The sequence below is a fragment of the Carassius auratus genome, unplaced genomic scaffold, assembly GCF_003368295.1.
Source record: "Carassius auratus strain Wakin unplaced genomic scaffold, ASM336829v1 scaf_tig00215942, whole genome shotgun sequence".
NCBI lineage: Eukaryota > Metazoa > Chordata > Actinopteri > Cypriniformes > Cyprinidae > Carassius > Carassius auratus.
The window spans coordinates 117,997-141,495 of record NW_020528322.1 but is presented as its reverse complement, the minus strand read 5'-3'; positions in this window follow the sequence as shown (position 1 = coordinate 141,495).

The following is a 23,499-nucleotide window of genomic DNA, read 5'->3' as shown; positions in this document are numbered from 1 at the left end:
GTGCATCTAATATGTTTGATCGACTACAAACATACAGTAAACAAAGTATTTGTGATACAGGCATCAGGCTGTTAAAGCAGGACTGGAGGGAAAACACAGCACAAACACACAAGAACACACAACAAGACACCACTCAAGACAACAAAACACAACTCGGCACAACACAAGGAGAAACAACATGATATAATAAAAGGGAAAAAATAAAGAAAGAGAAAGAAGAAATGAAAAACTACACAAATAAGGAAATATGTAAGAATAGACTACTAGTTTTAAATAAAAGCTATAATGATAATACACGACTAGAAAGGATCCTTATGAACAGAAAAAGAAAACATGAGTAAATATTAGCAACATCAATGAAAATCAATAAAAAAACAAAAAAGAGAAATCAAAAGCAAAAACTACAACATGGACACAAAATCGCAGAAAATAACAGGGCAAGAGTGAAAAACAGAGCAGCAAGTCAATAACTCAATAACAAGACAAACCAGCCAACACAAGAGGAAGAAACGGAACAATATAAATGGAGGAAAGTAAACAGGGGCCAGGTGACAACAATTAATGAAATGAGAACAAGACAGGGAATAAACAAGAGAGTGTGACCAAGGGAAGAAAGGAGTTTGAACACACAAAGACACAAAGCAATGTGTAAAGAAATGACAAAGAAAGAAACATAAGTCAAAGACAAAACAGACAAAGATTGCCTCCCGCGAGAACCTGAACTGGAAACCAACCGTCACCCACCGAGCGAAGCTTCACTATTGATCTTCACTGTCAGTGAGAGATATAAAGCAGGTATTCGCTATGGTAAGAGTGACTCAGCTGAGCAAGGGTGAGCGAGAGCATCACACCACCGGACACCTTGGTTCCTTCCCATAGATATGGTGTGGAGGGACACTACTCAACATCACCATCCAAGACAGCAATCCCGCAGAAAACATAACACAGAGGAGTGAAGCTGTAATAAGTCACCAAACACTAAAGATTATGGAGTATTTCTAGTAGAGCAGTCAATCGTAAAAACATTTCACAGAGTGACAGCTGTCACCTCCGATAACATTTTGGGCAGTGTGGTACAAAACGCAGTTGCGCTTTGTTTGTCCTGCGTTTGAGTCCAGGCTCGTGGACCTTTCCAGACTACACCCTGGTACTTTCAAAGTAATGTTAAAATTAAAAAATATCATAATTGAGCATTTTTTATTTAATTATTAGATTAATTGAATACATAGATATATGTGTTGGTCCCCACAAGTTTTATCTGGTGGGGTGGGGGACAGATCTCATTGAATTTGTCATTTGACAAGAACCCCAGAAAATAAAGGGTGGGCACCCCTGGATTAGAGCATTCACACTTTATCTTTAAAGAACTTTGTTTTTCTACATCCACAAGTGCATCTAATATGTTTGATCGACTACAAACATACAGTAAACAAAGTATTTGTGATACAGGCATCAGGCTGTTAAAGCAGGACTGGAGGGAAAACACAGCACAAACACACAAGAACACACAACAAGACACCACTCAAGACAACAAAACACAACTCGGCACAACACAAGGAGAAACAACATGATATAATAAAAGGGAAAAAATAAAGAAAGAGAAAGAAGAAATGAAAAACTACACAAATAAGGAAATATGTAAGAATAGACTACTAGTTTTAAATAAAAGCTATAATGATAATACAAGACTAGAAAGGATCCTTATAAACAGAAAAAGAAAACATTATGAGTAGATATTAGCAACATCAATGAAAATCAATAAAAAAACAAAAAAGAGAAATCAAAAGCAAAAACTACAACATGGACACAAAATCGCAGAAAATAACAGGGCAAGAGTGAAAAACAGAGCAGCAAGTCAATAACTCAATAACAAGACAAACCAGCCAACACAAGAGGAAGAAAAGGAACAATATAAATGGAGGAAAGTAAACAGGGGCCAGGTGACAACAATTGATGAAATGAGAACAAGACAGGGAATAAACAAGAGAGTGTGACCAAGGGAAGAAAGGAGTTTGAACACACAAAGACACAAAGACAAAGCAATGTGTAAAGAAATGACAAAGAAAGAAACATAAGTCAAAGACAAAACAGACAAAGATTGCCTCCCGCGAGAACCTGAACTGGACCCCAACCGTCACCCACCGAGCGAAGCTTCACTATTGATCTTCACTGTCAGTGAGAGATATAAAGCAGGTATTCGCTATGGTAAGAGTGACTCAGCTGAGCAAGGGTGAGCGAGAGCATCACACCACCGGACACCTTGGTTCCTTCCCATAGATATGGTGTGGAGGGACACTACACAACATCACCATCCAAGACAGCGATCCCGCAGAAAACTGAACACAGAGGAGTGAAGCTGTAATAAGTCACCAAACACTATAGATTATGGAGTATTTCTAGTAGGGCAGTCAATCGTAAAAAAATTTCACAGAGTGACAGCTGTCACCTCCGATAACATTTTGGGCAGTGTGGTACAAAACGCAGTTGCGCTTTGTTTGTCCTGTGTTTGAGTCCAGGCTCGTGGACCTTTCCAGACTACACCCTGGTGCTTTCAAAGTAATGTTAAAACTGAAGAATAATCATAAATGAGCATTTTTTATTTAATATTAGATTCATTGAATATATAGATATACAGTATTGTTCAAAATAATAGCAGTACAATGTGACTAACCAGAATAATCAAGGTTTTTAGTATATTTTTTATTGCTACGTGGCAAACAAGTTACCAGTAGGTTCAGTAGATTGTCAGAAAACAAACAAGACCCAGCATTCATGATATGCACGCTCTTATGGCTGTGCAATTGGGCAATTAGTTGAAAGGGGTGTGTTCAAAAAAATAGCAGTGTCTACCTTTGACTGTACAAACTCAAAACTATTTTGTACAAACATTTTTTTTTTCTGGGATTTAGCAATCCTGTGAATCACTAAACTAATATTTAGTTGTATGACCACAGTTTTTTAAAACTGCTTGACATCTGGGTGGCATGGAGTCAACCAACTTGTGGCACCTCTCAGCTGTTATTCCACTCCATGATTCTTTAACAACATTCCACAATTCATTCACATTTCTTGGTTTTGCTTCAGAAACAGCATTTTTGATATCACCCCACAAGTTCTCAATTGGATTAAGGTCTGGAGATTGGGCTGGCCACTCCATAACATTAATTTTTTTGGTTTGGAACCAAGACTTTGCCCGTTTACTAGTGTGTTTTGGGTCATTGTCTTGTTGAAACAACCATTTCAAGGGCATGTCCTCTTCAGCATTGGGCAACATGACCTCTTCAAGTATTTTAACATATGCAAACTGATCCATGATCCCTGGTATGCGATAAATAGGCCCAACACCATAGTAGGAGAAACATGCCCATATCATGATGCTTGCACCTCCATGCTTCACTGTCTTCACTGTGTACTGTGGCTTGAATTCAGAGTTTGGGGGTCGTCTCACAAACTGCCTGTGGCCCTTGGACCCAAAAAGAACAATTTTACTCTCATCAGTCCACAAAATGTTCCTCCATTTCTCTTTAGGCCAGTTGATGTGTTCTTTGGCAAATTGTAACCTCTTCTGCACATGCCTTTTTTTTAACAGAGGGACTTTGCGGGGGATTCTTGAAAATAGATTAGCTTCACACAGACGTCTTCTAACTGTCACAGTACTTACAGGTAACTCCAGACTGTCTTTGATCATCCTGGAGGTGATCATTGGCTGAGCCTTTGCCATTCTGGTTATTCTTCTATCCATTTTGATGGTTGTCTTCCGTTTTCTTCCACGTCTCTCTGGTTTTGCTCTCCATTTTAAGGCATTGGAGATCATTTTAGCTGAACAGCCTATCATTTTTTGCACCTCTTTATAGGTTTTCCCCTCTCTAATCAACTTTTTAATCAAAGTACGCTGTTCTTCTGAACAATGTCTTGAACGACCCATTTTCCTCAGCTTTCAAATGCATGTTCAACAAGTGTTGGCTTCATCCTTAAATAGGGGCCACCTGATTCACACCTGTTTCTTCACAAAATTGATGACCTCAGTGATTGAATGCCACACTGCTATTTTTTTGAACACATCCCTTTCAACTAATTCAACTAATTGCCCAATTGCACAGCCTTAAGAGCGTGCATATCATGAATGCTGGGTCTCATTTGTTTTCTGAGAATCTACTGAACCTACTGGTAACTTGTTTGCCACGTAGCAATAAAAAAATATACGAAAAACCTTGATTATTCTGGTTAGTCACATTGTACTGCTATTATTTTGAACAATACTGTATGTGTTGGTCCCCACAAGTTTTATTTGGTGGTGGTGGGGGGGGGGTAGATCTCATTGAGTTTGTTATTTGACAAGAACCCCAGACAAAAAAGGGTGTGCACCCCTGGATTACACTTTATCTTTAAAGAACTTTGTTTTTCTACATCCACAAGTGCATCTAATATGTTTGATCGACTACAAACATACAGTAAACAAAGTATTTGTGATACAGGCATCAGGCTGTTAAAGCAGGACTGGAGGGAAAACACAGCACAAACACACAAGAACACACAACAAGACACCACTCAAGACAACAAAACACAACTCGGCACAACACAAGGAGAAACAACATGATATAATAAAAGGGAAAAAATAAAGAAAGAGAAAGAAGAAATGAAAAACTACACAAATAAGGAAATATGTAAGAATAGACTACTAGTTTTAAATAAAAGCTATAATGATAATACAAGACTAGAAAGGATCCTTATAAACAGAAAAAGAAAACATTATGAGTAGATATTAGCAACATCAATGAAAATCAATAAAAAAACAAAAAAGAGAAATCAAAAGCAAAAACTACAACATGGACACAAAATCGCAGAAAATAACAGGGCAAGAGTGAAAAACAGAGCAGCAAGTCAATAACTCAATAACAAGACAAACCAGCCAACACAAGAGGAAGAAAAGGAACAATATAAATGGAGGAAAGTAAACAGGGGCCAGGTGACAACAATTAATGAAATGAGAACAAGACAGGGAATAAACAAGAGAGTGTGACCAAGGGTAGAAAGGAGTTTGAACACACAAAGACACAAAGACAAAGCAATGTGTAAAGAAATGACAAAGAAAGAAACATAAGTCAAAGACAAAACAGACAAAGATTGCCTCCCGCGAGAACCTGAACTGGACCCCAACCGTCACCCACCGAGCGAAGCTTCACTATTGACCTTCACTGTCAGTGAGAGATATAAAGCAGGTATTCGCTATGGTAAGAGTGACTCAGCTGAGCAAGGGTGAGCGAGAGCATCACACCACCGGACACCTTGGTTCCTTCCCATAGATATGGTGTGGAGGGACACTACTCAACATCACCATCCAAGACAGTAATCCCGCAGAAAACATAACACAGAGGAGTGAAGCTGTAATAAGTCACCAAACACTAAAGATTATGGAGTATTTCTAGTAGGGCAGTCAATCGTAAAAACATTTCACAGAGTGACAGCTGTCACCTCCGATAACATTTTGGGCAGTGTGGTACAAAACGCAGTTGCGCTTTGTTTGTCCTGCGTTTGAGTCCAGGCTCGTGGACCTTTCCAGACTACACCCTGGTGCTTTCAAAGTAATGTTAAAATTAAAAAATATCATAATTGAGCATTTTTTATTTAATTATTAGATTAATTGAATATTTAGATATATGTGTTGGTCCCCACAAGTTTTATATGGAGGGGGGGGGGGGCAGATCTCATTGAATTTGTCATTTGACAAGAACCCCAGACAATAAAGGGTGGGCACCCCTGGATTAGAGCATTCACACTTTCTCTTTAAAGAACTTTGTTTTTCTACATCCACAAGTGCATCTAATATGTTTGATCGACTACAAACATACAGTAAACAAAGTATTTGTGATACAGGCATCAGGCTGTTAAAGCAGGACTGGAGGGAAAGCACAGCACAAACACACAAGAACACACAACAAGACACCACTCAAGACAACAAAACACAACTCGGCACAACACAAGGAGAAACAACATGATATAATAAAAGGGAAAAAATAAAGAAAGAGAAAGAAGAAATGAAAAACTACACAAATAAGGAAATTTGTAAGAATAGACTACCAGTTTTAAATAAAAGCTATAATGATAATACAAGACTAGAAAGGATACTTATGAACAGAAAAAGAAAACATTATGAGTAAATATTAGCAACATCAATGAAAATCAATAAAAAAACAAAAAAGAGAAATCAAAAGCAAAAACTACAACATGGACACAAAATCGCAGAAAATAACAGGGCAAGAGTGAAAAACAGAGCAGCAAGTCAATAACTCAATAACAAGACAAACCAGCCAACACAAGAGGAAGAAAAGGAACAATATAAATGGAGGAAAGTAAACAGGGGCCAGGTGACAACAATTAATGAAATGAGAACAAGACAGGGAATAAACAAGAGAGTGTGACCAAGGGAAGAAAGGAGTTTGAACACACAAAGACACAAAGACAAAGCAATGTGTAAAGAAATGACAAAGAAAGAAACATAAGTCAAAGACAAAACAGACAAAGATTGCCTCCCGCGAGAACCTGAACTGGACCCCAACCGTCACCCACCGAGCGAAGCTTCACTATTGACCTTCACTGTCAGTGAGAGATATAAAGCAGGTATTCGCTATGGTAAGAGTGACTCAGCTGAGCAAGGGTGAGCGAGAGCATCACACCACCGGACACCTTGGTTCCTTCCCATAGATATGGTGTGGAGGGACACTACTCAACATCACCATCCAAGACAGTAATCCCGCAGAAAACATAACACAGAGGAGTGAAGCTGTAATAAGTCACCAAACACTAAAGATTATGGAGTATTTCTAGTAGGGCAGTCAATCGTAAAAACATTTCACAGAGTGACAGCTGTCACCTCCGATAACATTTTGGGCAGTGTGGTACAAAACGCAGTTGCGCTTTGTTTGTCCTGCGTTTGAGTCCAGGCTCGTGGACCTTTCCAGACTACACCCTGGTGCTTTCAAAGTAATGTTAAAATTAAAAAATATCATAATTGAGCATTTTTTATTTAATTATTAGATTAATTGAATATTTAGATATATGTGTTGGTCCCCACAAGTTTTATCTGGAGGGGGGGGGGGGGCAGATCTCATTGAATTTGTCATTTGACAAGAACCCCAGACAATAAAGGGTGGGCACCCCTGGATTAGAGCATTCACACTTTCTCTTTAAAGAACTTTGTTTTTCTACATCCACAAGTGCATCTAATATGTTTGATCGACTACAAACATACAGTAAACAAAGTATTTGTGATACATGCATCAGGCTGTTAAAGCAGGACTGGAGGGAAAACACAGCACAAACACACAAGAACACACAACAAGACACCACTCAAGACAACAAAACACAACTCGGCACAACACAAGGAGAAACAACATGATATAATAAAAGGGAAAAAATAAAGAAAGAGAAAGAAGAAATGAAAAACTACACAAATAAGGAAATATGTAAGAATAGACTACTAGTTTTAAATAAAAGCTATAATGATAATACAAGACTAGAAAGGATCCTTATGAACAGAAAAAGAAAACATGAGTAAATATTAGCAACATCAATGAAAATCAATAAAAAAACAAAAAAGAGAAATCAAAAGCAAAAACTACAACATGGACACAAAATCGCAGAAAATAACAGGGCAAGAGTGAAAAACAGAGCAGCAAGTCAATAACTCAATAACAAGACAAACCAGCCAACACAAGAGGAAGAAACGGAACAATATAAATGGAGGAAAGTAAACAGGGGCCAGGTGACAACAATTAATGAAATGAGAACAAGACAGGGAATAAACAAGAGAGTGTGACCAAGGGAAGAAAGGAGTTTGAACACACAAAGACACAAAGCAATGTGTAAAGAAATGACAAAGAAAGAAACATAAGTCAAAGACAAAACAGACAAAGATTGCCTCCCGCGAGAACCTGAACTGGAAACCAACCGTCACCCACCGAGCGAAGCTTCACTATTGATCTTCACTGTCAGTGAGAGATATAAAGCAGGTATTCGCTATGGTAAGAGTGACTCAGCTGAGCAAGGGTGAGCGAGAGCATCACACCACCGGACACCTTGGTTCCTTCCCATAGATATGGTGTGGAGGGACACTACTCAACATCACCATCCAAGACAGCAATCCCGCAGAAAACATAACACAGAGGAGTGAAGCTGTAATAAGTCACCAAACACTAAAGATTATGGAGTATTTCTAGTAGGGCAGTCAATCGTAAAAACATTTCACAGAGTGACAGCTGTCACCTCCGATAACATTTTGGGCAGTGTGGTACAAAACGCAGTTGCGCTTTGTTTGTCCTGCGTTTGAGTCCAGGCTCGTGGACCTTTCCAGACTACACCCTGGTACTTTCAAAGTAATGTTAAAATTAAAAAATATCATAATTGAGCATTTTTTATTTAATTATTAGATTAATTGAATACATAGATATATGTGTTGGTCCCCACAAGTTTTATCTGGTGGGGTGGGGGACAGATCTCATTGAATTTGTCATTTGACAAGAACCCCAGACAATAAAGGGTGGGCACCCCTGGATTAGAGCATTCACACTTTATCTTTAAAGAACTTTGTTTTTCTATATCCACAAGTGCATCTAATATGTTTGATCGACTACAACATACTGCAAACAGAGTATTTGTGATACAGGCATCAGGCTGTTAGAGCAGGACTGGAGGGAAAACACAGCACAAACACAAGAACACACAGCAAGACACCACTCAAGACAACAAAACACAAACTGGCACAACACAAGGAGGAACAACATGACATAATAAAAGAGAAAAAATAAAGAAAGAGAAAGAAGAAATGAAAAACTACACAAATAAGAAAATATGTAAAAATAGACTACCAGTTTTAAATAAAAGCTATAATGATAATACAAGACTAGAAAGGATACTTATGAACAGAAAAAGAAAACATTATGAGTAAATATTAGCAACATCAATGAAAATCAATAAAAAAACAAAAAAGAGAAATCAAAAGCAAAAACTATAACATTGACACACAATCGCAGCAAATAACAGGGCAAGAGTGAAAAACAGAGCAGCAAGTCAATAACTCAATAACAAGACAAACCAGCCAACACAAGAGGAAGAAACGGAACAATATAAATGGAGGAAAGTAAACAGGGGCCAGGTGACAACAATTGATGAAATGAGAACAAGACAGGGAATAAACAAAAGAGCGTGACCAAGGGAAGAAAGGAGTTTGAACACACAAAGACACAAAGACAAAGCAATGTGTAAAGAAATGACAAAGAAAGAAACATAAGTCAAAGACAAAACAGACAAAGATTGCCTCCCGCGAGAACCTGAACTGGACCCCAACCGTCACCCACAGAGCGAAGCTTCACTATTGATCTTCACTGTCAGTGAGAGATATAAAGCAGGTATTCGCTATGGTAAGAGTGACTCAGCTGAGCAAGGGTGAGCGAGAGCATCACACCACCGGACACCTTGGTTCCTTCCCATAGATATGGTGTGGAGGGACACTACTCAACATCACCATCCAAGAGAGTGATCCTGCAGGAAACTGAACACTGTGGAGTGAAGCTGTAATAAGTCAGCAAACACTATAGATTATGGAGTATTTCTAGTAGGGCAGTCAATCTTTAAAATTTTTCAGAGTGACAGCTGTCACCTCCGATAACATTTTGGGAAGTGTGGTACAAAACGCAGTTGCGCTTTGTTTGTCCTGAGTTTGAGTCCAGGCTCGTGGACCTTTCCAGACTACACCCTGGTGCTTTCAAAGTAATGTTAAAATTTAAGAATATCATAATTGAGCATTTTTTATTTAATTATTAGATTAAATGAATATATAGATATATGTGTTGGTCCCCACAAGTTTTATCTAGAGGGGGGGGGGCAGATCTCATTGAATTTGTCATTTGACAAGAACCCCAGACAATAAAGGGTAGGCACCCCTGGATTAGAGCATTTACACTTTATCTTTAAAGAACTTTGTTTTTCTACATCCACAAGTGCATCTAATATGTTTGATCGACTACAAACATACAGTAAACAAAGTATTTGTGATACAGGCATCAGGCTGTTAAAGCAGGACTGGAGGGAAAGCACAGCACAAACACACAAGAACACACAACAAGACACCACTCAAGACAACAAAACACAACTCGGCACAACACAAGGAGAAACAACATGATATAATAAAAGGGAAAAAATAAAGAAAGAGAAAGAAGAAATGAAAAACTACACAAATAAGGAAATTTGTAAGAATAGACTACCAGTTTTAAATAAAAGCTATAATGATAATACAAGACTAGAAAGGATACTTATGAACAGAAAAAGAAAACATTATGAGTAAATATTAGCAACATCAATGAAAATCAATAAAACAACAAAAAAGAGAAATCAAAAGCAAAAACTATAACATGGACACACAATTGCAGCAAATAACAGGGCAAGAGTGAAAAACACAGCAGCAAGTCAATAACTCAATAACAAGACAAACCAGCCAACCCAAGAGGAAGAAATGGAACAATATAAATGGAGGAAAGTAAACAGGGGCCAGGTGACAACAATTGATGAAATGAAAACAAGACAGGGAATAAACAAGAGAGCGTGACCAAGGGAAGAAAGGAGTTTGAACACACAAAGACACAAAGACAAAGCAATGTGTAAAGAAATGACAATGAAAGAAACATAAGTCAAAGACAAAACAGACAAAGATTGCCTCCTGCGAGAACCTGAACTGGACCCCAACCGTCACCCACCGAGCGAAGCTTCACTATTGATCTTCACTGTCAGTGAGAGATATAAAGCAGGTATTCGCTATGGTAAGAGTGACTCAGCTGAGCAAGGGTGAGCGAGAGCATCACACCACCGGACACCTTGGTTCCTTCCCATAGATATGGTGTGGAGGGACACTACTCAACATCACCATCCAAGAGAGCGATCCTGCAGGAAACTGAACACAGTGGAGTGAAGCTGTAATAAGTCACCAAACACTATAGATTATGGAGTATTTCTAGTAGGGCAGTCAATCGTTAAAATTTTTCAGAGTGACAGCTGTCACCTCCGATAACATTTTGGGCAGTGTGGTACAAAACGCAGTTGCGCTTTGTTTGTCCTGCGTTTGAGTCCAGGCTCATGGACCTTTCCAGACTACACCCTGGTGCTTTCAAAATAATGTTAAAATTTAAGAATATCATAATTGAGCATTTATTATTGAATTAATAGTTTAATTGAATATATAGATATATGTGTTGGTCCCCACAAGTTCTATTTGGTTGGGGGGGGGGTTGGTAGATCTCATTGAGTTTGTCTTTTGACAAGAACCCCAGACAAAAAAGGGTGGGCACCCTGGATTAGAGCATTCACACTTCATCTTTAAAGAACTTTGTTTTTCTACATCCACAAGTGCATCTAATATGTTTGATCGACTACAACATACTGCAAACAGAGAATTTGTGATACAGGCATCAGGCTGTTAGAGCAGGACTGGAGGGAAAGCACAGCACAAACACACAAGAACACACAACAAGACACCACTCAAGACAACAAAACACAACTCGGCACAACACAAGGAGAAACAACATGATATAATAAAAGGGAAAAAATAAAGAAAGAGAAAGAAGAAATGAAAAACTACACAAATAAGGAAATATGTAAAAATAGACTACCAGTTTTAAATAAAAGCTATAATGATAATACAAGACTAGAAAGGATACTTATGAACAGAAAAAGAAAACATTATGAGTAAATATTAGCAACATCAATGAAAATCAATAAAAAAACAAAAAAGAGAAATCAAAAGCAAAAACTATAACATTGACACACAATCGCAGCAAATAACAGGGCAAGAGTGAAAAACAGAGCAGCAAGTCAATAACTCAATAACAAGACAAACCAGCCAACACAAGAGGAAGAAACGGAACAATATAAATGGAGGAAAGTAAACAGGGGCCAGGTGACAACAATTGATGAAATGAGAACAAGACAGGGAATAAACAAAAGAGCGTGACCAAGGGAAGAAAGGAGTTTGAACACACAAAGACACAAAGACAAAGCAATGTGTAAAGAAATGACAAAGGAAGAAACATAAGTCAAAGACAAAACAGACAAAGATTGCCTCCCGCGAGAACCTGAACTGGACCCCAACCGTCACCCACAGAGCGAAGCTTCACTATTGATCTTCACTGTCAGTGAGAGATATAAAGCAGGTATTCGCTATGGTAAGAGTGACTCAGCTGAGCAAGGGTGAGCGAGAGCATCACACCACCGGACACCTTGGTTCCTTCCCATAGATATGGTGTGGAGGGACACTACTCAACATCACCATCCAAGAGAGTGATCCTGCAGGAAACTGAACACTGTGGAGTGAAGCTGTAATAAGTCAGCAAACACTATAGATTATGGAGTATTTCTAGTAGGGCAGTCAATCTTTAAAATTTTTCAGAGTGACAGCTGTCACCTCCGATAACATTTTGGGAAGTGTGGTACAAAACGCAGTTGCGCTTTGTTTGTCCTGAGTTTGAGTCCAGGCTCGTGGACCTTTCCAGACTACACCCTGGTGCTTTCAAAGTAATGTTAAAATTTAAGAATATCATAATTGAGCATTTTTTATTTAATTATTAGATTAAATGAATATATAGATATATGTGTTGGTCCCCACAAGTTTTATCTGGAGGGGGGGGGGGGGGGGCAGATCTCATTGAATTTGTCATTTGACAAGAACCCCAGACAATAAAGGGTAGGCACCCCTGGATTAGAGCATTTACACTTTATCTTTAAAGAACTTTGTTTTTCTACATCCACAAGTGCATCTAATATGTTTGATCGACTACAAACATACAGTAAACAAAGTATTTGTGATACAGGCATCAGGCTGTTAAAGCAGGACTGGAGGGAAAGCACAGCACAAACACACAAGAACACACAACAAGACACCACTCAAGACAACAAAACACAACTCGGCACAACACAAGGAGAAACAACATGATATAATAAAAGGGAAAAAATAAAGAAAGAGAAAGAAGAAATGAAAAACTACACAAATAAGGAAATTTGTAAGAATAGACTACCAGTTTTAAATAAAAGCTATAATGATAATACAAGACTAGAAAGGATACTTATGAACAGAAAAAGAAAACATTATGAGTAAATATTAGCAACATCAATGAAAATCAATAAAAAAACAAAAAAGAGAAAAAGCAAAAACTACAACATGGACACAAAATCGCAGAAAATAACAGGGCAAGAGTGAAAAACAGAGCAGCAAGTCAATAACTCAATAACAAGACAAACCAGCCAACACAAGAGGAAGAAAAGGAACAATATAAATGGAGGAAAGTAAACAGGGGCCAGGTGACAACAATTAATGAAATGAGAACAAGACAGGGAATAAACAAGAGAGTGTGACCAAGGGAAGAAAGGAGTTTGAACACACAAAGACACAAAGACAAAGCAATGTGTAAAGAAATGACAAAGAAAGAAACATAAGTCAAAGACAAAACAGACAAAGATTGCCTCCCGCGAGAACCTGAACTGGACCCCAACCGTCACCCACCGAGCGAAGCTTCACTATTGACCTTCACTGTCAGTGAGAGATATAAAGCAGGTATTCGCTATGGTAAGAGTGACTCAGCTGAGCAAGGGTGAGCGAGAGCATCACACCACCGGACACCTTGGTTCCTTCCCATAGATATGGTGTGGAGGGACACTACTCAACATCACCATCCAAGACAGTAATCCCGCAGAAAACATAACACAGAGGAGTGAAGCTGTAATAAGTCACCAAACACTAAAGATTATGGAGTATTTCTAGTAGGGCAGTCAATCGTAAAAACATTTCACAGAGTGACAGCTGTCACCTCCGATAACATTTTGGGCAGTGTGGTACAAAACGCAGTTGCGCTTTGTTTGTCCTGCGTTTGAGTCCAGGCTCGTGGACCTTTCCAGACTACACCCTGGTGCTTTCAAAGTAATGTTAAAATTAAAAAATATCATAATTGAGCATTTTTTATTTAATTATTAGATTAATTGAATATTTAGATATATGTGTTGGTCCCCACAAGTTTTATCTGGAGGGGGGGGGGGCAGATCTCATTGAATTTGTCATTTGACAAGAACCCCAGACAATAAAGGGTGGGCACCCCTGGATTAGAGCATTCACACTTTCTCTTTAAAGAACTTTGTTTTTCTACATCCACAAGTGCATCTAATATGTTTGATCGACTACAAACATACAGTAAACAAAGTATTTGTGATACAGGCATCAGGCTGTTAAAGCAGGACTGGAGGGAAAACACAGCACAAACACACAAGAACACACAACAAGACACCACTCAAGACAACAAAACACAACTCGGCACAACACAAGGAGAAACAACATGATATAATAAAAGGGAAAAAATAAAGAAAGAGAAAGAAGAAATGAAAAACTACACAAATAAGGAAATATGTAAGAATAGACTACTAGTTTTAAATAAAAGCTATAATGATAATACAAGACTAGAAAGGATCCTTATGAACAGAAAAAGAAAACATGAGTAAATATTAGCAACATCAATGAAAATCAATAAAAAAACAAAAAAGAGAAATCAAAAGCAAAAACTACAACATGGACACAAAATCGCAGAAAATAACAGGGCAAGAGTGAAAAACAGAGCAGCAAGTCAATAACTCAATAACAAGACAAACCAGCCAACACAAGAGGAAGAAACGGAACAATATAAATGGAGGAAAGTAAACAGGGGCCAGGTGACAACAATTAATGAAATGAGAACAAGACAGGGAATAAACAAGAGAGTGTGACCAAGGGAAGAAAGGAGTTTGAACACACAAAGACACAAAGCAATGTGTAAAGAAATGACAAAGAAAGAAACATAAGTCAAAGACAAAACAGACAAAGATTGCCTCCCGCGAGAACCTGAACTGGAAACCAACCGTCACCCACCGAGCGAAGCTTCACTATTGATCTTCACTGACAGTGAGAGATATAAAGCAGGTATTCGCTATGGTAAGAGTGACTCAGCTGAGCAAGGGTGAGCGAGAGCATCACACCACCGGACACCTTGGTTCCTTCCCATAGATATGGTGTGGAGGGACACTACTCAACATCACCATCCAAGACAGCAATCCCGCAGAAAACATAACACAGAGGAGTGAAGCTGTAATAAGTCACCAAACACTAAAGATTATGGAGTATTTCTAGTAGGGCAGTCAATCGTAAAAACATTTCACAGAGTGACAGCTGTCACCTCCGATAACATTTTGGGCAGTGTGGTACAAAACGCAGTTGCGCTTTGTTTGTCCTGCGTTTGAGTCCAGGCTCGTGGACCTTTCCAGACTACACCCTGGTACTTTCAAAGTAATGTTAAAATTAAAAAATATCATAATTGAGCATTTTTTATTTAATTATTAGATTAATTGAATACATAGATATATGTGTTGGTCCCCACAAGTTTTATCTGGTGGGGTGGGGGACAGATCTCATTGAATTTGTCATTTGACAAGAACCCCAGACAATAAAGGGTGGGCACCCCTGGATTAGAGCATTCACACTTTATCTTTAAAGAACTTTGTTTTTCTATATCCACAAGTGCATCTAATATGTTTGATCGACTACAACATACTGCAAACAGAGTATTTGTGATACAGGCATCAGGCTGTTAGAGCAGGACTGGAGGGAAAACACAGCACAAACACAAGAACACACAGCAAGACACCACTCAAGACAACAAAACACAAACTGGCACAACACAAGGAGGAACAACATGACATAATAAAAGAGAAAAAATAAAGAAAGAGAAAGAAGAAATGAAAAACTACACAAATAAGAAAATATGTAAAAATAGACTACCAGTTTTAAATAAAAGCTATAATGATAATACAAGACTAGAAAGGATACTTATGAACAGAAAAAGAAAACATTATGAGTAAATATTAGCAACATCAATGAAAATCAATAAAAAAACAAAAAAGAGAAATCAAAAGCAAAAACTATAACATTGACACACAATCGCAGCAAATAACAGGGCAAGAGTGAAAAACAGAGCAGCAAGTCAATAACTCAATAACAAGACAAACCAGCCAACACAAGAGGAAGAAACGGAACAATATAAATGGAGGAAAGTAAACAGGGGCCAGGTGACAACAATTGATGAAATGAGAACAAGACAGGGAATAAACAAAAGAGCGTGACCAAGGGAAGAAAGGAGTTTGAACACACAAAGACACAAAGACAAAGCAATGTGTAAAGAAATGACAAAGAAAGAAACATAAGTCAAAGACAAAACAGACAAAGATTGCCTCCCGCGAGAACCTGAACTGGACCCCAACCGTCACCCACAGAGCGAAGCTTCACTATTGATCTTCACTGTCAGTGAGAGATATAAAGCAGGTATTCGCTATGGTAAGAGTGACTCAGCTGAGCAAGGGTGAGCGAGAGCATCACACCACCGGACACCTTGGTTCCTTCCCATAGATATGGTGTGGAGGGACACTACTCAACATCACCATCCAAGAGAGTGATCCTGCAGGAAACTGAACACTGTGGAGTGAAGCTGTAATAAGTCAGCAAACACTATAGATTATGGAGTATTTCTAGTAGGGCAGTCAATCTTTAAAATTTTTCAGAGTGACAGCTGTCACCTCCGATAACATTTTGGGAAGTGTGGTACAAAACGCAGTTGCGCTTTGTTTGTCCTGAGTTTGAGTCCAGGCTCGTGGACCTTTCCAGACTACACCCTGGTGCTTTCAAAGTAATGTTAAAATTTAAGAATATCATAATTGAGCATTTTTTATTTAATTATTAGATTAAATGAATATATAGATATATGTGTTGGTCCCCACAAGTTTTATCTAGAGGGGGGGGGGGCAGATCTCATTGAATTTGTCATTTGACAAGAACCCCAGACAATAAAGGGTAGGCACCCCTGGATTAGAGCATTTACACTTTATCTTTAAAGAACTTTGTTTTTCTACATCCACAAGTGCATCTAATATGTTTGATCGACTACAAACATACAGTAAACAAAGTATTTGTGATACAGGCATCAGGCTGTTAAAGCAGGACTGGAGGGAAAGCACAGCACAAACACACAAGAACACACAACAAGACACCACTCAAGACAACAAAACACAACTCGGCACAACACAAGGAGAAACAACATGATATAATAAAAGGGAAAAAATAAAGAAAGAGAAAGAAGAAATGAAAAACTACACAAATAAGGAAATTTGTAAGAATAGACTACCAGTTTTAAATAAAAGCTATAATGATAATACAAGACTAGAAAGGATACTTATGAACAGAAAAAGAAAACATTATGAGTAAATATTAGCAACATCAATGAAAATCAATAAAACAACAAAAAAGAGAAATCAAAAGCAAAAACTATAACATGGACACACAATTGCAGCAAATAACAGGGCAAGAGTGAAAAACACAGCAGCAAGTCAATAACTCAATAACAAGACAAACCAGCCAACCCAAGAGGAAGAAATGGAACAATATAAATGGAGGAAAGTAAACAGGGGCCAGGTGACAACAATTGATGAAATGAAAACAAGACAGGGAATAAACAAGAGAGCGTGACCAAGGGAAGAAAGGAGTTTGAACACACAAAGACACAAAGACAAAGCAATGTGTAAAGAAATGACAATGAAAGAAACATAAGTCAAAGACAAAACAGACAAAGATTGCCTCCTGCGAGAACCTGAACTGGACCCCAACCGTCACCCACCGAGCGAAGCTTCACTATTGATCTTCACTGTCAGTGAGAGATATAAAGCAGGTATTCGCTATGGTAAGAGTGACTCAGCTGAGCAAGGGTGAGCGAGAGCATCACACCACCGGACACCTTGGTTCCTTCCCATAGATATGGTGTGGAGGGACACTACTCAACATCACCATCCAAGAGAGCGATCCTGCAGGAAACTGAACACAGTGGAGTGAAGCTGTAATAAGTCACCAAACACTATAGATTATGGAGTATTTCTAGTAGGGCAGTCAATCGTTAAAATTTTTCAGAGTGACAGCTGTCACCTCCGATAACATTTTGGGCAGTGTGGTACAAAACGCAGTTGCGCTTTGTTTGTCCTGCGTTTGAGTCCAGGCTCATGGACCTTTCCAGACTACACCCTGGTGCTTTCAAAATAATGTTAAAATTTAAGAATATCATAATTGAGCATTTATTATTGAATTAATAGTTTAATTGAATATATAGATATATGTGTTGGTCCCCACAAGTTCTATTTGGTTGGGGGGGGGGGGTTGGTAGATCTCATTGAGTTTGTCTTTTGACAAGAACCCCAGACAAAAAAGGGTGGGCACCCTGGATTAGAGCATTCACACTTCATCTTTAAAGAACTTTGTTTTTCTACATCCACAAGTGCATCTAATATGTTTGATCGACTACAACATACTGCAAACAGAGAATTTGTGATACAGGCATCAGGCTGTTAGAGCAGGACTGGAGGGAAAACACCGCACAAACACAAGAACATACAACAAGACACCACTCAAGACAACAAAACACAACCTGGCACAACACAAGGAGAAACAACATGATATAATAAAAGGGAAAAAATAAAGAAAGAGAAAGAAGAAATGAAAAACTACACAAATAAGGAAATATGTAAGAATAGACTACTAGTTTTAAATAAAAGCTATAATGATAATACAAGACTAGAATGGATCCTTATGAACAGAAAAAGAAAACATTATGAGTAAATATTAGCAACATCAATGAAAATCAATAAAAAAACAAAAAAGAGAAATCAAAAGCAAAAACTACAACATGGACACAAAATCGCAGAAAATAACAGGGCAAGAGTGAAAAACAGAGCAGCAAGTCAATAACTCAATAACAAGACAAACCAGCCAACACAAGAGGAAGAAACGGAACAATATAAATGGAGGAAAGTAAACAGGGGCCAGGTGACAACAATTAATGAAATGAGAACAAGACAGGGAATAAACAAGAGAGTGTGACCAAGGGAAGAAAGGAGTTTGAACACACAAAGACACAAAGCAATGTGTAAAGAAATGACAAAGAAAGAAACATAAGTCAAAGACAAAACAGACAAAGATTGCCTCCCGCGAGAACCTGAACTGGAAACCAACCGTCACCCACCGAGCGAAGCTTCACTATTGATCTTCACTGACAGTGAGAGATATAAAGCAGGTATTCGCTATGGTAAGAGTGACTCAGCTGAGCAAGGGTGAGCGAGAGCATCACACCACCGGACACCTTGGTTCCTTCCCATAGATATGGTGTGGAGGGACACTACTCAACATCACCATCCAAGACAGCAATCCCGCAGAAAACATAACACAGAGGAGTGGAGCTGTAATAAGTCACCAAACACTAAAGATTATGGAGTATTTCTAGTAGGGCAGTCAATCGTAAAAACATTTCACAGAGTGACAGCTGTCACCTCCGATAACATTTTGGGCAGTGTGGTACAAAACGCAGTTGCGCTTTGTTTGTCCTGCGTTTGAGTCCAGGCTCGTGGACCTTTCCAGACTACACCCTGGTACTTTCAAAGTAATGTTAAAATTAAAAAATATCATAATTGAGCATTTTTTATTTAATTATTAGATTAATTGAATACATAGATATATGTGTTGGTCCCCACAAGTTTTATCTGGTGGGGTGGGGGACAGATCTCATTGAATTTGTCATTTGACAAGAACCCCAGACAATAAAGGGTGGGCACCCCTGGATTAGAGCATTCACACTTTATCTTTAAAGAACTTTGTTTTTCTATATCCACAAGTGCATCTAATATGTTTGATCGACTACAACATACTGCAAACAGAGTATTTGTGATACAGGCATCAGGCTGTTAGAGCAGGACTGGAGGGAAAGCACAGCACAAACACACAAGAACACACAACAAGACACCACTCAAGACAACAAAACACAACTCGGCACAACACAAGGAGAAACAACATGATATAATAAAAGGGAAAAAATAAAGAAAGAGAAAGAAGAAATGAAAAACTACACAAATAAGGAAATTTGTAAGAATAGACTACCAGTTTTAAATAAAAGCTATAATGATAATACAAGACTAGAAAGGATACTTATGAACAGAAAAAGAAAACATGAGTAAATATTAGCAACATCAATGAAAATCAATAAAAAAACAAAAAAGAGAAATCAAAAGCAAAAACTACAACATGGACACAAAATCGCAGAAAATAACAGGGCAAGAGTGAAAAACAGAGCAGCAAGTCAATAACTCAATAACAAGACAAACCAGCCAACACAAGAGGAAGAAAAGGAACAATATAAATGGAGGAAAGTAAACAGGGGCCAGGTGACAACAATTAATGAAATGAGAACAAGACAGGGAATAAACAAGAGAGTGTGACCAAGGGAAGAAAGGAGTTTGAACACACAAAGACACAAAGCAATGTGTAAAGAAATGACAAAGAAAGAAACATAAGTCAAAGACAAAACAGACAAAGGGCCCTATTTTAACGATCTGAAACGCAAGTGTCAAAGCGCAAAGCGCAAGTAACTTTGTGGGCGGGTCTCGGCGCTGTTGCTATTTTCCCGGCGGGATAAATGGCTCTTGCGCCCGGCACAAATCTAAAATGGGTTGGTCTGAAGTAGCTTCATTATTCATAGGTGTGGTTTGGGCGTAACGTGAAATAAACCAATCAGAGCGTCATCCAACATTCCCTTTAAAAGCAGGTGCGCAAGTTCCATTATGGATTGCTATTATTATGGCGTATTTACCAGGCGCACGCCAGGAGCGGTTCACAGCCGAGGAGACTGATGTTCTTGTAAGAGCAGTGAAAGACAGAGAAGTTGTGTTGTATGGGGATGGGAGAAACCCACCCAAAAAAGCGTCAGTTAAACAGGCGTGGGAGGAAATAGCCACAATTGTTTCATCGATTTTTTTTCCTGGTTCTTGACGGACAAACCAATTTGTCAGATGTCCTTATATACATATATGACCTCAAACAGGTCTGGTCCTTAATTACAACAATTAGCCTGAATAATTTGTAAGCTAGATTTATGCCTATTTTTTCACATCTTCGTGGCACACCACAATGATTTCCGTCATCTCATGTGTTAATATTTTTTAGTGTAACAATTTATGATTTGCAAAAATAACTGTTGCATCTGTGTAGATTACATGAGCAAAGTGTATGCGCGTTGTGCACGCTATACATTATGGTCAAGCATGCGCCCTTAAAATAGCATAATGAACAACGCGCAACGCGCCACTGACTTTAGACTAGGTTTTTTCTGGTCAGTGGCGCAATTGTTTAATGGAACAGCAAAATAGCACCAGGGATTGTTTGCGCCGGAACACGCCTCCTTTTTTGCGCTGAACCGCCCAGGGAGCGCAAGTTCATTCACTAGTTTAGCGACGTGCTTCTGTGGAGGGAAAAGCGCGCTTTGCGCGCGTGCAAAATAGGAATGACACATGCGTCGGTGTACAAAGTCAATTGCGCTGGGTGCAAGATAGGGCCCAAAGATTGCCTCCCGCGAGAACCTGAACTGGAAACCAACCGTCACCCACCGAGCGAAGCTTCACTATTGATCTTCACTGACAGTGAGAGATATAAAGCAGGTATTCGCTATGGTAAGAGTGACTCAGCTGAGCAAGGGTGAGCGAGAGCATCACACCACCGGACACCTTGGTTCCTTCCCATAGATATGGTGTGGAGGGACACTACTCAACATCACCATCCAAGACAGCAATCCCGCAGAAAACATAACACAGAGGAGTGAAGCTGTAATAAGTCACCAAACACTAAAGATTATGGAGTATTTCTAGTAGGGCAGTCAATCGTAAAAACATTTCACAGAGTGACAGCTGTCACCTCCGATAACATTTTGGGCAGTGTGGTACAAAACGCAGTTGCGCTTTGTTTGTCCTGCGTTTGAGTCCAGGCTCGTGGACCTTTCCAGACTACACCCTGGTACTTTCAAAGTAATGTTAAAATTAAAAAATATCATAATTGAGCATTTTTTATTTAATTATTAGATTAATTGAATACATAGATATATGTGTTGGTCCCCACAAGTTTTATCTGGTGGGGTGGGGGACAGATCTCATTGAATTTGTCATTTGACAAGAACCCCAGACAATAAAGGGTGGGCACCCCTGGATTAGAGCATTCACACTTTATCTTTAAAGAACTTTGTTTTTCTATATCCACAAGTGCATCTAATATGTTTGATCGACTACAACATACTGCAAACAGAGTATTTGTGATACAGGCATCAGGCTGTTAGAGCAGGACTGGAGGGAAAACACAGCACAAACACAAGAACACACAGCAAGACACCACTCAAGACAACAAAACACAAACTGGCACAACACAAGGAGGAACAACATGACATAATAAAAGAGAAAAAATAAAGAAAGAGAAAGAAGAAATGAAAAACTACACAAATAAGAAAATATGTAAAAATAGACTACCAGTTTTAAATAAAAGCTATAATGATAATACAAGACTAGAAAGGATACTTATGAACAGAAAAAGAAAACATTATGAGTAAATATTAGCAACATCAATGAAAATCAATAAAAAAACAAAAAAGAGAAATCAAAAGCAAAAACTATAACATTGACACACAATCGCAGCAAATAACAGGGCAAGAGTGAAAAACAGAGCAGCAAGTCAATAACTCAATAACAAGACAAACCAGCCAACACAAGAGGAAGAAACGAAACAATATAAATGGAGGAAAGTAAACAGGGGCCAGGTGACAACAATTGATGAAATGAGAACAAGACAGGGAATAAACAAAAGAGCGTGACCAAGGGAAGAAAGGAGTTTGAACACACAAAGACACAAAGACAAAGCAATGTGTAAAGAAATGACAAAGAAAGAAACATAAGTCAAAGACAAAACAGACAAAGATTGCCTCCCGCGAGAACCTGAACTGGACCCCAACCGTCACCCACAGAGCGAAGCTTCACTATTGATCTTCACTGTCAGTGAGAGATATAAAGCAGGTATTCGCTATGGTAAGAGTGACTCAGCTGAGCAAGGGTGAGCGAGAGCATCACACCACCGGACACCTTGGTTCCTTCCCATAGATATGGTGTGGAGGGACACTACTCAACATCACCATCCAAGAGAGTGATCCTGCAGGAAACTGAACACTGTGGAGTGAAGCTGTAATAAGTCAGCAAACACTATAGATTATGGAGTATTTCTAGTAGGGCAGTCAATCTTTAAAATTTTTCAGAGTGACAGCTGTCACCTCCGATAACATTTTGGGAAGTGTGGTACAAAACGCAGTTGCGCTTTGTTTGTCCTGAGTTTGAGTCCAGGCTCGTGGACCTTTCCAGACTACACCCTGGTGCTTTCAAAGTAATGTTAAAATTTAAGAATATCATAATTGAGCATTTTTTATTTAATTATTAGATTAAATGAATATATAGATATATGTGTTGGTCCCCACAAGTTTTATCTAGAGGGGGGGGGGGCAGATCTCATTGAATTTGTCATTTGACAAGAACCCCAGACAATAAAGGGTA